Here is a 12,140-nt window from a genome sequence, read left to right on the forward strand (position 1 = left end):
TCCTTTCAATTCGTTCTTATTCGAGATTCAATGCTTGTAGTTCATTGTGGAAGAGCTAAGGTCATATTTACACAACGTTCTGATTTGAGTTTTGATGTGTAACTTTACCTAAGGTACGTGTATAGACAATGCACTGATAAGACTCGCTATTATGCTTCGTGGATAACACAGGAAATGTGGCAATGCTTTCGTCAATGTCAAATGCTTTAATATATTGGTGGTGATCTACTAAAAAGATGGAACATGTGCAAATAAAACAATCCGGGCAAATTATGGCACCATGCCAGATAATAAGTCACGATTTATAATAACGTTTGTATTATAATCATGCGTGTGCCATGTGAGTTAACAGGGTTATAAGGTGTTGGTCGTGCTCTATTTACTCCAACCCAAAGAGATGGGGTCGGGGGAGGGCTGATTTAAAAGGTGGTAGACATAATGGCGCTGCGTGGGTGTGATGATTTAATAATAATCCAATAAATTATCGATAATTATAACAATAAACTAATATTAAAAGTTTTAAAACATATGATGTAGGCTATCACAATATCAAAAACCCACAATAAATTATCAATTTATGAATGGCAAAAGTTATATCATGATTAAATGTATGATTAAACCCGGTGGATCGATGGTCTATACCCCCCCCCCCCCCCTCTGTTTCCCGGGCCTTGCGAAGTTCGAACAGGTGATCACTTTGCCAATCGTCCATGCGTACGATGCAATATTGGAAATGTATAATATGACCTAATAAATGAGAAGGCCTTGTTATATTTAGCCTATATTGCAAGGCTCAGGGCCTCGTCTAAAATGAGAGAAAATGACACCGAGTGACGTTTCTTATTTTGTATTCATGACATTGCAACAATGACCGCATTATGTTGATGTATTGTCCATAAAGGTACTGAGAAAGTCTTTCTCCTTGTCTGCATGGAGGACACGCACTTTAAATATCCCAATAGAAAAAGGATAGAATGGGGCTGTAGTCTCATTTAAAAAAAGGAAAGCGATTTCGGGACAGTTCAAAATAATGCTGGGAAATGGAAATTAAAATGATACCGTTTTAAAAACCAGTTAGATATGGTTTAAGGACAAGAAGCATGAGATAATTCATTGCTCGGCAATCTGGACTGTATTTGAAACAGAGCATCCAATATTCCTGATATTTAATAGTATACTGTCAATGAAAAAATATAACTAAAAAAATAATAATAATGGACCTCTTTATTCTAATTTGTACTTCAAGATCCGTGTATAGTTCCTGCCCCCCGACATTGGGAACACCACCGCGGGGGAACCTTGGGTTTACAACAAGACTTATATAACGAAATGGAGCTGTACGAATTTATTCATTTTAAATGCAGAAAAAAAAATGCGGAAGTGATTGAAATAATACTATGCAAATATTTAAAGTGTTCTATCATGATATAAGTTACATTATTATTATTATTATTATTATTATGCAGAATTATATATTGGTGTCATGGAGATGACAAGTTAAATGACCCTTTTCCATCCTTCACCCAATAACCTTGGTCACTCTCATTATTTTCATTATTCTATCGAATCCACTGCCCCCCCCCCCCCCCTCCCCTTCCGCCCTGATAACAATGGCCCCTCAATGACTAGGCCCACGCGACATCACTGCCAAACGTACCAAATTATCATTGGGATCGAGTTGATTTTACATCGGATCCGGTAGGCTAAATACGAAGGAGAGTGGTTTCCCAAATGTCCTAAATTTATAACAATTCAGGATAATTATGCAAAGGGTCGTTTATGAAACACGGTGAAGCAAACTTCTTCGAAACGATAAGCTTTACCGCATTTAAAGACAGATTTAATCATTATGTTATTTTTTTTTATATAGGTTTATATGATTAATTTTTGTTATAATTACCACATATTAACGATTTGTTTTTCCTTCATTTTCTTGCTTGTTAGTCAAAGATTTTGTTGTTCTCTTCCTGTGTGTAGACCTTCATTTTTTGCTTCAATACAGTTTTGAAAAATGTGAATGGACATGCATTCTATTTCTTGTATCAAAATAATTGATATGCAATGTTGAAAAAGGGAAATTCGACTGATTTCATTTTTGTAATGTAGGATTATAATATTAGCTTTACAAAGATTAAATTGCATAATTCATATTCTTGTGTGTTACAAAATTACGAACACGTAATTAGACTTTGAGTCTATTGCATTGATTTATCAAACAATTCTATTTGCATAACTATTTGTGATCAATATTGCATACCTCATCGACTGGCATTAGTTGATAACAAATTATCACTGGTTATATCACTACTTTGCGCATAAGATATTTTAGTTACGAAGTTATAGAAGGGTTTCACAATCAATCTGATTTCATAATTCCGGTTCTTCTGTGAGCAAATCTCAAATCTCACACGTTGTGATTCGTGTACTTAGACTTTGGCCATGTTGATAGCTTAATAGCCCCTTAATAGTAATTAATACAATAATGGTGGTAAGATCTGACAAACACTTCAACGTCGTGAAATAAATCAAAAGACCTTCACCGGTTGGTGTTCTTTGATAACGTGTATGGTTAGACTTTGTGCATTAGATACAAAATAAATATACATTTTCTTAAGATTTCGATGGAGGAACAGCAGTGTGTGCAGCCCCCCCCCCTCCTCCCCACCCTCCCTTAACCCGGCTAGGCTACTTTAACTCTTTAGTTTCTTGAAAAATTTCTTTAAAGTCTTTTTGTTATATTTTCCTCAAGACCGTTTCTTTAACACTATTTCTTATACTATAATGAGTTTTTTAAAGCTTCTACCAACCTTGAATTTGTTGGGCAAGCTTTCGTCCACTCCTGTAGACTCTCTCATATGAGTTAAACGTTTTCTTAGCGCTGACTGGTGTCTTGCGATCACTGGACCAAATATGGATTAAGAGGATTAAGCCTACACTAAACAGTTACTATGGCTACCTATTGTCACATATAATTCTTTGGTCCAGTGATCGCAAGACGCCAGGCAGCGCTGAGAAAACGTTTAATGCCTGGATTACATTTGCCCCGGGCGCCGTACGATAAATTAGTCTACGATTTTTCGTAGACATCGTAGGAGGCTACGGGCTACGATGTTTGTGTTTACATTATCTACGAGCATCGTGCCATTTATTGTATTGGCCCTCGGGGGCAGGCCGGGGCAAATCCGTACAGAGGCTGCTCGGAGATCGTGCAATTTGCATGCAGTAGCCGTGCAGTCTCCGCAGCCTCCGCACGGAAATCATACGGAACCCGTGCAGCTTCCGTGCAAAGGTTGCGCGGAGAAGGCGCGGTGACCGTACAGCAACCTTGCGATAGCTGTGCAATTGCCGTGCGAATGCCCCATGAGTCTACAATCTCCGTACGATTTTCTTTGCCCCCATGTTCACCGAAAATCGTACGTTTGCTGCACAATCAGTGCGAGGCCTCCGGGCGATGCCCGTGCGGGGATTGTGCAATGCCACCTACGACATGTATACGGGCTACGGGCTTACGATTTTTTCAAATTTGTTTAACTTATCGCGAAACAAAATCGTAAAGGCTGCGGAGCCCGTGAATCCGTACGAAAATCTCACGGCCGCCTCCTGCCACCGCACAGAGGCCGCACGGAAAAGGGGATACGAGCAAGATACGGGCTCCGTAGACTAATCGCAGGCCAAATGTAATCCAGGCATTAGCTTGAGAAAGTCAACAGGAGTAGACGAAAGCTTGCCTACAAAATTCAATGTTGGTAGAAGCTTTAAAAACACTACATTATATGATTATCCCCAACCGATGAATTTTGTTTGTATACTTCTTATACTGTTTCTTTAATGCAAATCATAATAACTTTTCCTCATGAAGCATTGTACTGTAATAGTTACAACGTTACCGACCAAAGCGCTCATACAGTATTATGTTTACACCGGTCACTGGGTTCCGTTACGATCTGGGGGGGGGGGGGGGGGGTGGTGGTGGGGGGTTAGTGAGCACATTTTTTTTTTGGGGGGGGGGGTCCTCGGAAATTAAAAAATGTGCAACCCTTCCCCCCCCCCCCCCCCCTTGAGCGCCAGCGGGGGGGGGGGGGCCCAACCCCCCAAAATGGTAAAAATCTCATGTTTTTACATGGTTTTTTTTCTCAAGGGGGGGGGGCGGCCCCCCCCCCCCCTCCTGGATCCGCCACTGCCCCCTCACCCTCTGTATATCTCTCGATCTCTGTCCCATACTTCATTTATATCCCTCCTTCTCCTAATCGTTCATTCTATCCTTTCCTTTCCATTCATCTCTGCACGCTCATCGATAAACAAAAGACACAAGTTTAAAATTACAGTTGATAAACATCTATACGTCAAACCATCAGATTTTTTTCATGAAAATGATGATAATTATTCTCACATAAATCCATGTGAACTCTGTTGCATGCCTCTTGATAAAACAGAGGAAATAGTTCTAAAATACATAAACCATTTCATATACAGCTGATCTATAAAAAGCAATTAAATTTTAGTTCAATTGCACAGCCTAAAAAATATTAAGAAAAATAAAATACTACAAAACAGAATAAGAGTGATGGAAACAAAGGGAAGAAAGGTAACACCCCCACCCACCCTCTCCTTGATAGACCGACATACAAAAGCCTCGCTAAACTGGAAGACCACGAGACCGACATAATAAGGAAATACATAATTATCTGTCGAAAAATCAACTCCGTGGCTAGTCAATACCCTATTGTAATAACTATGTTCAGTAGAAATCATGTTCGGGTTACGTTATAAAGTATGTCATTGCATAAATGTTTTCACATTTCCATAAGTGACGTAATAGACCATTGAAATTACCTTGGGTTGATTTTTCGAAAATAGTTGCGATCGTGATAATACAAAATAAAGAAAAGAATAGGGCATATAAAAGGCCCATGTGACCGACAGGCCAAGAGACTGACAAAATAAAGACCGTCAATGTCGGTCTAATGTGCTGTCGGTCTCGTTGGGTGTTGGTATTTTAACCCCTCAAAAAAGTTTGCACAAGGCCCGGAGGCGAATTTTTTTTTCCCAAACAGGTTTACCTATGAGAGTAAAATTCTGCCTCCTGATTGGTTCAGAGGTATACGCATCATGAATATTCATGACTGAGCTGAAAGATACTAGTCTAGTATTACGCATGCGCGTGACACAAGGCGAAGCTGCTAATGCATGCAGCTCATCGAAATCCAAGTTTGAGTTCGTTAGCTAACTGTGTACACTGCATGCATATCATGGATATGCATGCGCAGTGATTGGCTCTAAGTTGTAACTTTTACATGAGCTATTATGGCGGAGTCTACAAGTACAACTCTCTGCAATTTTGGTCGCTCTAAAGAAGAGAATACCGATTTCTTCTGCAAGAACCATAAAAGCCTTTATGTAAGTACCACAATATTATTGTGAAATTGTAAATCGGCCCATCCCATACTGCCATAGGCGAATTTAGTCTATGAATTTATGATGCAGCAGTTTGGTTAATAATATTTGGTTCATATTTTCTCCATTATCTCTGAAGATGCTGCTTGTCTTTTTGTGAACTCAACATACATGTATGTTGTCAAATACATTTTCCCATGATATATATCTTGAGCTAAGAAGGAGACGAGCTACACCTTCAGAGATAATGGGGAAAATATGAATTTTATGTACAAAACATATGGAGCATTGTACTAATAAACCTGTCACTTTGTAGCAACATTGCCAATTTGAGGATCGCCATAGAAAGTAAATTGAGACTTTTCAAACTTTCATAACTTTCTCATTTTGTAACCAATTTTGATGGAACTTTTAAAAATTGCTTATCTCTATCCTCTCTTTTCATTAAAATGGATTTTCCCCCAGGGTTTCATTCTCCTTTAATATTTCCCAAATTTGATTGTGAGCACACAAATACTTCAATCCTAGGCATATAAACAATTTCTGTCAAGTAAATTGTACCAAGTTAGATTCGAAGTGAGTTAATCAAGTTATAGGCATAATGCTATGAAAATTGTTAAGAACTTATATGAGACACAAAATAGTCTTGTAGGGTAAAATGAAGGCACATTATAACTTTTGAAGGAAATAAATGAAGCCATGAGTGAATTTTCAAGTAAGATATTATCTCACGCATATAGTCATTTTAATGACTGATGATTTAATTGGCTAATTTAGATTTGTAGTTCATTCAAGATAAGTTTTGTTCATTTAAGAAAAATGGTGACATTTTTCATAGATTTCAGTAAGTGTAATACATACTTGTAATTAGAATGTATTGACAAAGAAAGATTATTAATAGAACAAAATCTTGAAAATAATTTAGGTAAAAGTTCTGCTACTTTTTTATGTAAAAGGTCATGCTAAATTCTTGCACATAGAGTGTTCATGTCTAATTTCGAATCTGAGAATAAATAGTGAGAGTTCAGGTTTTAATTAAAATTGGGATTTTTTTTTTTTAATGCTTTGAAATTTTCAGTATATAGTGTCAGTAGGTTATGTTATTATGTATTCTGAATTAGTCTCAAAAGCAGTGACACATGCATGCAATATAATTGGTGACACGACATTTGCTCCTGCGACAATTGCTCCGGGCTTTATTTCGTCTAAGATGTAGGGTTAGGGTTAGGGTTTCAATAGGGTTTTATGTTAGGTTTAGGGTTAGGTTTAGGGTAGGGTATAGTGTTGAATCCAGGGTTGAAGTTAGCCATTCGATTAGTGTATGAAATTTACAGCGGAGCAATTGTCGCCGGAGCAAATGTCATGGAATCATATAATTATATGGAGTCTCAAATTTAGTTGACAGAGGCAGTGACATAAATGTGTGTGGGGATTGTATCTTAATAACAGAAAATGTAAAATCATATCCTGTGCATGTCATATCAAGTTTAAATTCATGAAAGTAGGTCAAAGGTTACGAACCTGCTGTTTGTATTTATTGTTGAAAGCTCAAATTAATGCAATGAAATGGAAGTCCTTTAAATATTGTTTTGATTCTGATTTAAGTTAGATGATCTTGAGAAAAGAAGTTTGAAGATATAAAGATTGAAAAGGACTTTGTCAGATATTCATGTTAAGAGATGAATCAGTGTAATGTGCACTTGGTATGCATATTAATAATAAAAGCTTGTCTTTGACATGTGTATAGAGCCTGTATGTATTACTTTATCTCCTTTGTTTTCTTTGGCCAGGTTCCTCTGTCACAAAGGAACCAGAACCACTGATATGTTAGGATATCATACCCAGAGCAACACAGTGGCTTTGACGACCCACATCCAACCATGTCTTCAAGAACCATCCTGATAAGATAATTCATACCCCTTGTGTGTGTATATTGTGTATTCTTGACAGCTAGTGTGTGCATTTGTTGCTTATGTGTTTGTAAATACATGAGGGTGGATTGGTGTGTGTTTAGAGAGAGAGAGAGAGAGAGAGAGAGAGAGAAAGAAAGAGGGAGAGAGAGAAAGAGATAGAGAGAAAGAAAGTGTTTGTATGTATAGCCTATGTGTGAAATTGGAATATTAGTGTGTGTACTGTAAGTGAACTCTTTGAGAAAAAAAATCCACAGTGTAAAACTATATAAACCAAGCACCAGAATAACCCGATATGTTTACAAACAAACAGACCCCTCCCCCCCCCCCCCCTTCCCCCAAGAAGAATCCCCTCGCACCACAGCTCACATACATTTTGTACACAAAGGCCCGAATTCACAAAGGAGGTTTAGATTTAACCCAGGCTAAATCGCGTCATAATACGTCATAACCCCAAGCTTTAGACCATGGGTCATTATTTTGGTATTCACAAAGGAAGTTTAGATTTAACCCAGGCTAAATCGCGTCATATTACGTCATATTTTTAGCCTGCTCAGAAGGGTGGTTTAAACAGCGGGCTAAATCTAACCCACGGTTTAACCCACGGTTTAACGCGTCATATGACGTCATACCAGCGAGCTTTGGCTTTTTAGCGCAGACGACCGTACAAATTTTGTTGACAAATTTGTGGTGAAACAAAGTGAAGAGACCTTTACAAAGTTGCTGTTTTTTCAACTTTGATAGCCTACATTGTAAGTATTTCTAGTTATTCACAACATATTTGTACCATATTCTCAGTTCTGCTACAATGGAAGCCCAATTGAACATGATTTATATGCGTAAAAAGTGCACGAATAATAATCTTCATCGTAAGTTGCACAGCCTTTGCGAACATTGTCGCAGACCTAACGCAGCTCGGACCCATGCGTGTGTATTTGTGTTGTGTTGTTTATGTAATCCTGCGAGGCAAGGCAATTTCGCAATAACTGCGAATGTGCCAGCTAACAAAACGAAATTAGTTATAACATCACACAATTGTGTGATTCGGGAAGAAAAATATGTTAATCATGACATTTGAGACATTCCTGGCCTCGGGGGGGGGGGGGGGGGGATAGCGACAGTTCCATTTGTATTTTCTGCTCTGCTGATGGTGATGCTGCTTCTCATCTGACTAACGGAGGAGAACGAAAAATGCCGAAATGAAAATGAAAATTCTTCCACGCTGATGGATTTTACTAGTCTATAGTCTAGGCCTACTATATACAGAGGCCTGGTCTAGACCTAGATCTAGACTAGTCTCTAGTACTACTAGGCATACACTGACACTCAGTACTGACTGAATCAGACCTGAGCTTGAGCTCGAAGTCGGTGGCAGTGAGACACGCAAACACGACGTGGGCCTAGGCTAGATGATAGATCTAGAGTCTAGGCCTAGATCTAGATCTAACGTTAGTCCTCAGTCTCAAGAAATTAGTCAAAGCACGCCAAACCATGGCATGAATTTATTAAAAGTATTTTGTAAATTATTGTAAAAGATGCAGATCTAGATCTAGAGGTCTAGAATCTAGACCTAGATGATAGATCTAGACTAGTCTAGTCTATTCTAGACTCTAGATTTAGAAATTGAAATGGAATAAAATATTTTTCAAAATAGACCTAGGGTCTAGACCTAGATCTAGTCTAGGTCTAGTCTAGATCTAGGTCTAGTCTAGTACTCTAGACTTTCTAGATCTAGAACTAGTAGACCTAGTTCATGCCAAGCCCGCGCCGATGGTTTGTTGTGTTGTGTCTTGAGAAGTTGAGTGTTTGTGTGTCTCACCGTCACTGAGTTCGAGCACAAGTCTGAGCTGAATGAGAGGTACTTTGTCTTAGACTTTAGGCCCATCTAGATCTAGATCTAGACTAGACTCTAGTACTGACTGTCGAATGTCTCTAGATCTACACTCAACTCTTACAAATTTATACTAGTCTACATCATGATCATGTCTAGGGCTAGGCTCTACATCAATACATTGTTGTACTTGAATTTTGAAGCAAGTTTAAAATCTGTGCAAGCAAATAGCCAATAATGTGTGTTCTTCCTAATCTACATGTAATCTTAGTCAAATTCAACCTTTCACATGGGACATCTAATGCTAATTTACATGTACATGTATCTAATTTCACATTTTATCAAGCATGAGTAGATTTTTAACAAAACATGACAGGAATTGGCCCCTACGTTCTGGAGGTTCAGTGACATCATCTTTCCTAATTGCCCAATAGTATGGATCAATAGCACTCATTTCTTTAATGTAATCAAAGTATCGTTAATATTTTTTTTAGAGTTTGCAAAAGCTATTCAAAATCAGATTGTCTACAATACAAAGAATGCAAAACATGTAATATCATAGGATTTATTTGATAAACAATGAATGATATTTTTTCATTTCATGTTCTAATTTTAATTCACTTTTTTCTATTTTGTTGTGACAGAGACAGCATGGCTGAATATATTCACCATCTCCGCCAGCTTGATCGGAACAGAGAGTTGATAGGCAGACCTCAGAGAGGCCATCGTGACCCATAAACCCTTTTGAAGTGTATGATGATGAGTCATTTCGGACCAGGTACAGGTTTTCCAAAGAGACAGCGCTCTACCTCATCAACTTGGTGGATGAAGAGCTGAGGAGGACGGCAGACAGAAACGACCCAATACCTATACAGGTAGTGACAGCACTTCGATTCTATGCTGTTGGTGAGTAATTTACCTTATTTAGTATTTAGTAAATTTCTATTTAATCTGGGCTGAGCGAAAAAGTAAAAGGGTAAAATTGCGGTTACCATGTTTTGCGGAAGGTTTTTTCATAAACCGGGAGATTCTACATCAAAGCGGGAGGAAGGGCGTGGTGGCGTGAGACTCCCTCTAAATGCAAGAGGGTTGACAGCCCTGATTTAATAAAAAATCTATTCTACAATTTTAAGGACTTTAAACATTTCTCAGTTTGAGAATTTGATCTGGCCATGTAACTTGTAAGAAATTGTACTAGTTGATATTTCACTAAAAGGATTTTTTTTTTACAGGGTCATTCCAAAAGATGCATGGTGATGAGGCACAACTTTCACAGTCTTCTGTATGCAGAGTCATCAAAGACGTGTCAGAAGCGTTTGCAAGAAGAAGGAAACAATTCATGAAGTTCCCAACATCAAGAGAAGAAGTAGAAGCAACACAGCAGCAGTTCTACCAATACTGCAGGTTGCCAGGTTTTCTAGGTGCAATTGATAGGACTCGTGTCTACATCAGGAGTCCTGGTGGAGATCAAGCCCTGTATTTTATTAATAGGAAGAACAGATACTCTATTAATGAAATGAAAATTTTCCCTTTTTTTGGAGCTGCTCCCCATTTACTTTTAATGCAATTAAATGACCGATATGGAATTGGTTCACCCTTTAGTTTCTCTGAACGAAACGTACACCCATGCAGTACTGTGGTCTGAAACAATTAGACCGTATGATTTGAAATCTAATGGTTGATATAGTTCCTCCCAAAAACATTTTTGCAAAAGGTACCAACCACTTTGAAAGGGAAATCGTCATCATCTTCATCATTATCAACATCGTCACTGAAATCGTTATTTGACTGCTTCATCACCATCGCCACCGACAACATTGCTGTCATCATTATCATCACTGACATCATTATCGACTTCAACATTGTCTTCGTCAATAACCTTGAATACTTGTTTTGATTATCCATATTAAATCGTCAATATTTAAATATAGATTTCTCTTGTTTAATGGTGTGGTTTTTCTCGTGAAATCATTAAGTTAGGAGGTAAACGTTTTACAAGTGAATGACCTACTTTGTTTATCTTGTTTAATTATTAATATACCATTTGCTGTTATCTATTACTTATAATTACCCAGTACACACCATGAATTAAAATGGATTCGGTATGTTTCGCTAAATCCAAACACCCACACAGAGAGAGCAAAAGATAAAGAGAGAGATGAAGAAAGAAGGAGAAAGGGTTTGTGTGAGAGAGAGAGAGGTGGAGAAAAAAGAGAAAGAAAAGGGGTACGAGAGGGATTTAAAAAAATGGAGTTCTAACAAAATAAAAAGATATTTGAGAGAGGTGGGGTGGAGAGCTGGTGAAAAAAGAGAGACAACAAACAAAAACAAGGAAGGTGAAAGAGTGGGAAGTAGAGACGAAATTTACAAAAAAGTTCTTTTCTTTTTGTTTAAATCACTATTCCCTTGAGAAATTCAATAAAGCAGAAAAATTAAGAAAAAAAAATGAACGCCCCCCTAAGAAAAGAATTAATACAGCAAATAAACAAATTCACAAAAAATTAATGCCCCCCCCTAAAAAAACAATGCCCCCTCCCTAAGAAAAATTAAAAACAAAATTACCCCCACCCCCTAAGAAAATAATTAATGCCCCCTCCCCCCTATGAAAAATTAAGAACAAAATTCCCCCCCCCCTCCCCTCCCCCTCAAAAAAAAAAAACCCATCCCCTAAGAAAACAATTAATGTCCCCTCCCCCCCCCCCCCCCGAATTAGGCCTGATAATTCTTTATCACATGTCAAGACTGCCTTGTTTTTGCTGTCCTCCTATTTTATATGACCAGTAAGCCCGGTTTTTTTTCTCAATACATCTATGCATTTTATGCATTAATGCCAGTATTTTCTATCAGATAGTATTTATCGTAACCTTTCAGCCCTTTCTTTCTACATCATCAACACATTATGGACTAAACGTCATCGATCGCTTTCGCTGCCTCTACGGAATCTACGCTATATATAACACGAGTCTATTCGGATTGATTAATTGCTAAACTAAAGTGTGACCTAC

The 12,140-nt window shown here is 38.0% G+C and overlaps 1 long non-coding RNA gene across 2 annotated transcripts; it reads left to right on the forward strand.

Annotated features, from left to right (window-relative positions):
* Positions 1 to 7,690: 7,690 nt before the first annotated feature.
* LOC115923079 lies at positions 7,691 to 10,457 on the forward strand. Of its 2 annotated transcripts, XR_004063766.1 has the most exons (3): positions 7,691 to 8,056; positions 9,780 to 10,041; positions 10,368 to 10,457. It is a non-coding gene; the product is annotated as an uncharacterized LOC115923079 (long non-coding RNA). The 2 variants fall into 2 exon arrangements; XR_004063765.1 differs by lacking the exon at positions 7,691 to 8,056 and having other exon boundaries at positions 9,586 to 10,041.
* The last annotated feature ends 1,683 nt before the right edge of the window (positions 10,458 to 12,140 follow it).

This window comes from Strongylocentrotus purpuratus, unplaced genomic scaffold (genome assembly GCF_000002235.5).
Source record: "Strongylocentrotus purpuratus isolate Spur 01 unplaced genomic scaffold, Spur_5.0 spur5_scaffold_13, whole genome shotgun sequence".
Lineage (NCBI taxonomy): Eukaryota > Metazoa > Echinodermata > Echinoidea > Camarodonta > Strongylocentrotidae > Strongylocentrotus > Strongylocentrotus purpuratus.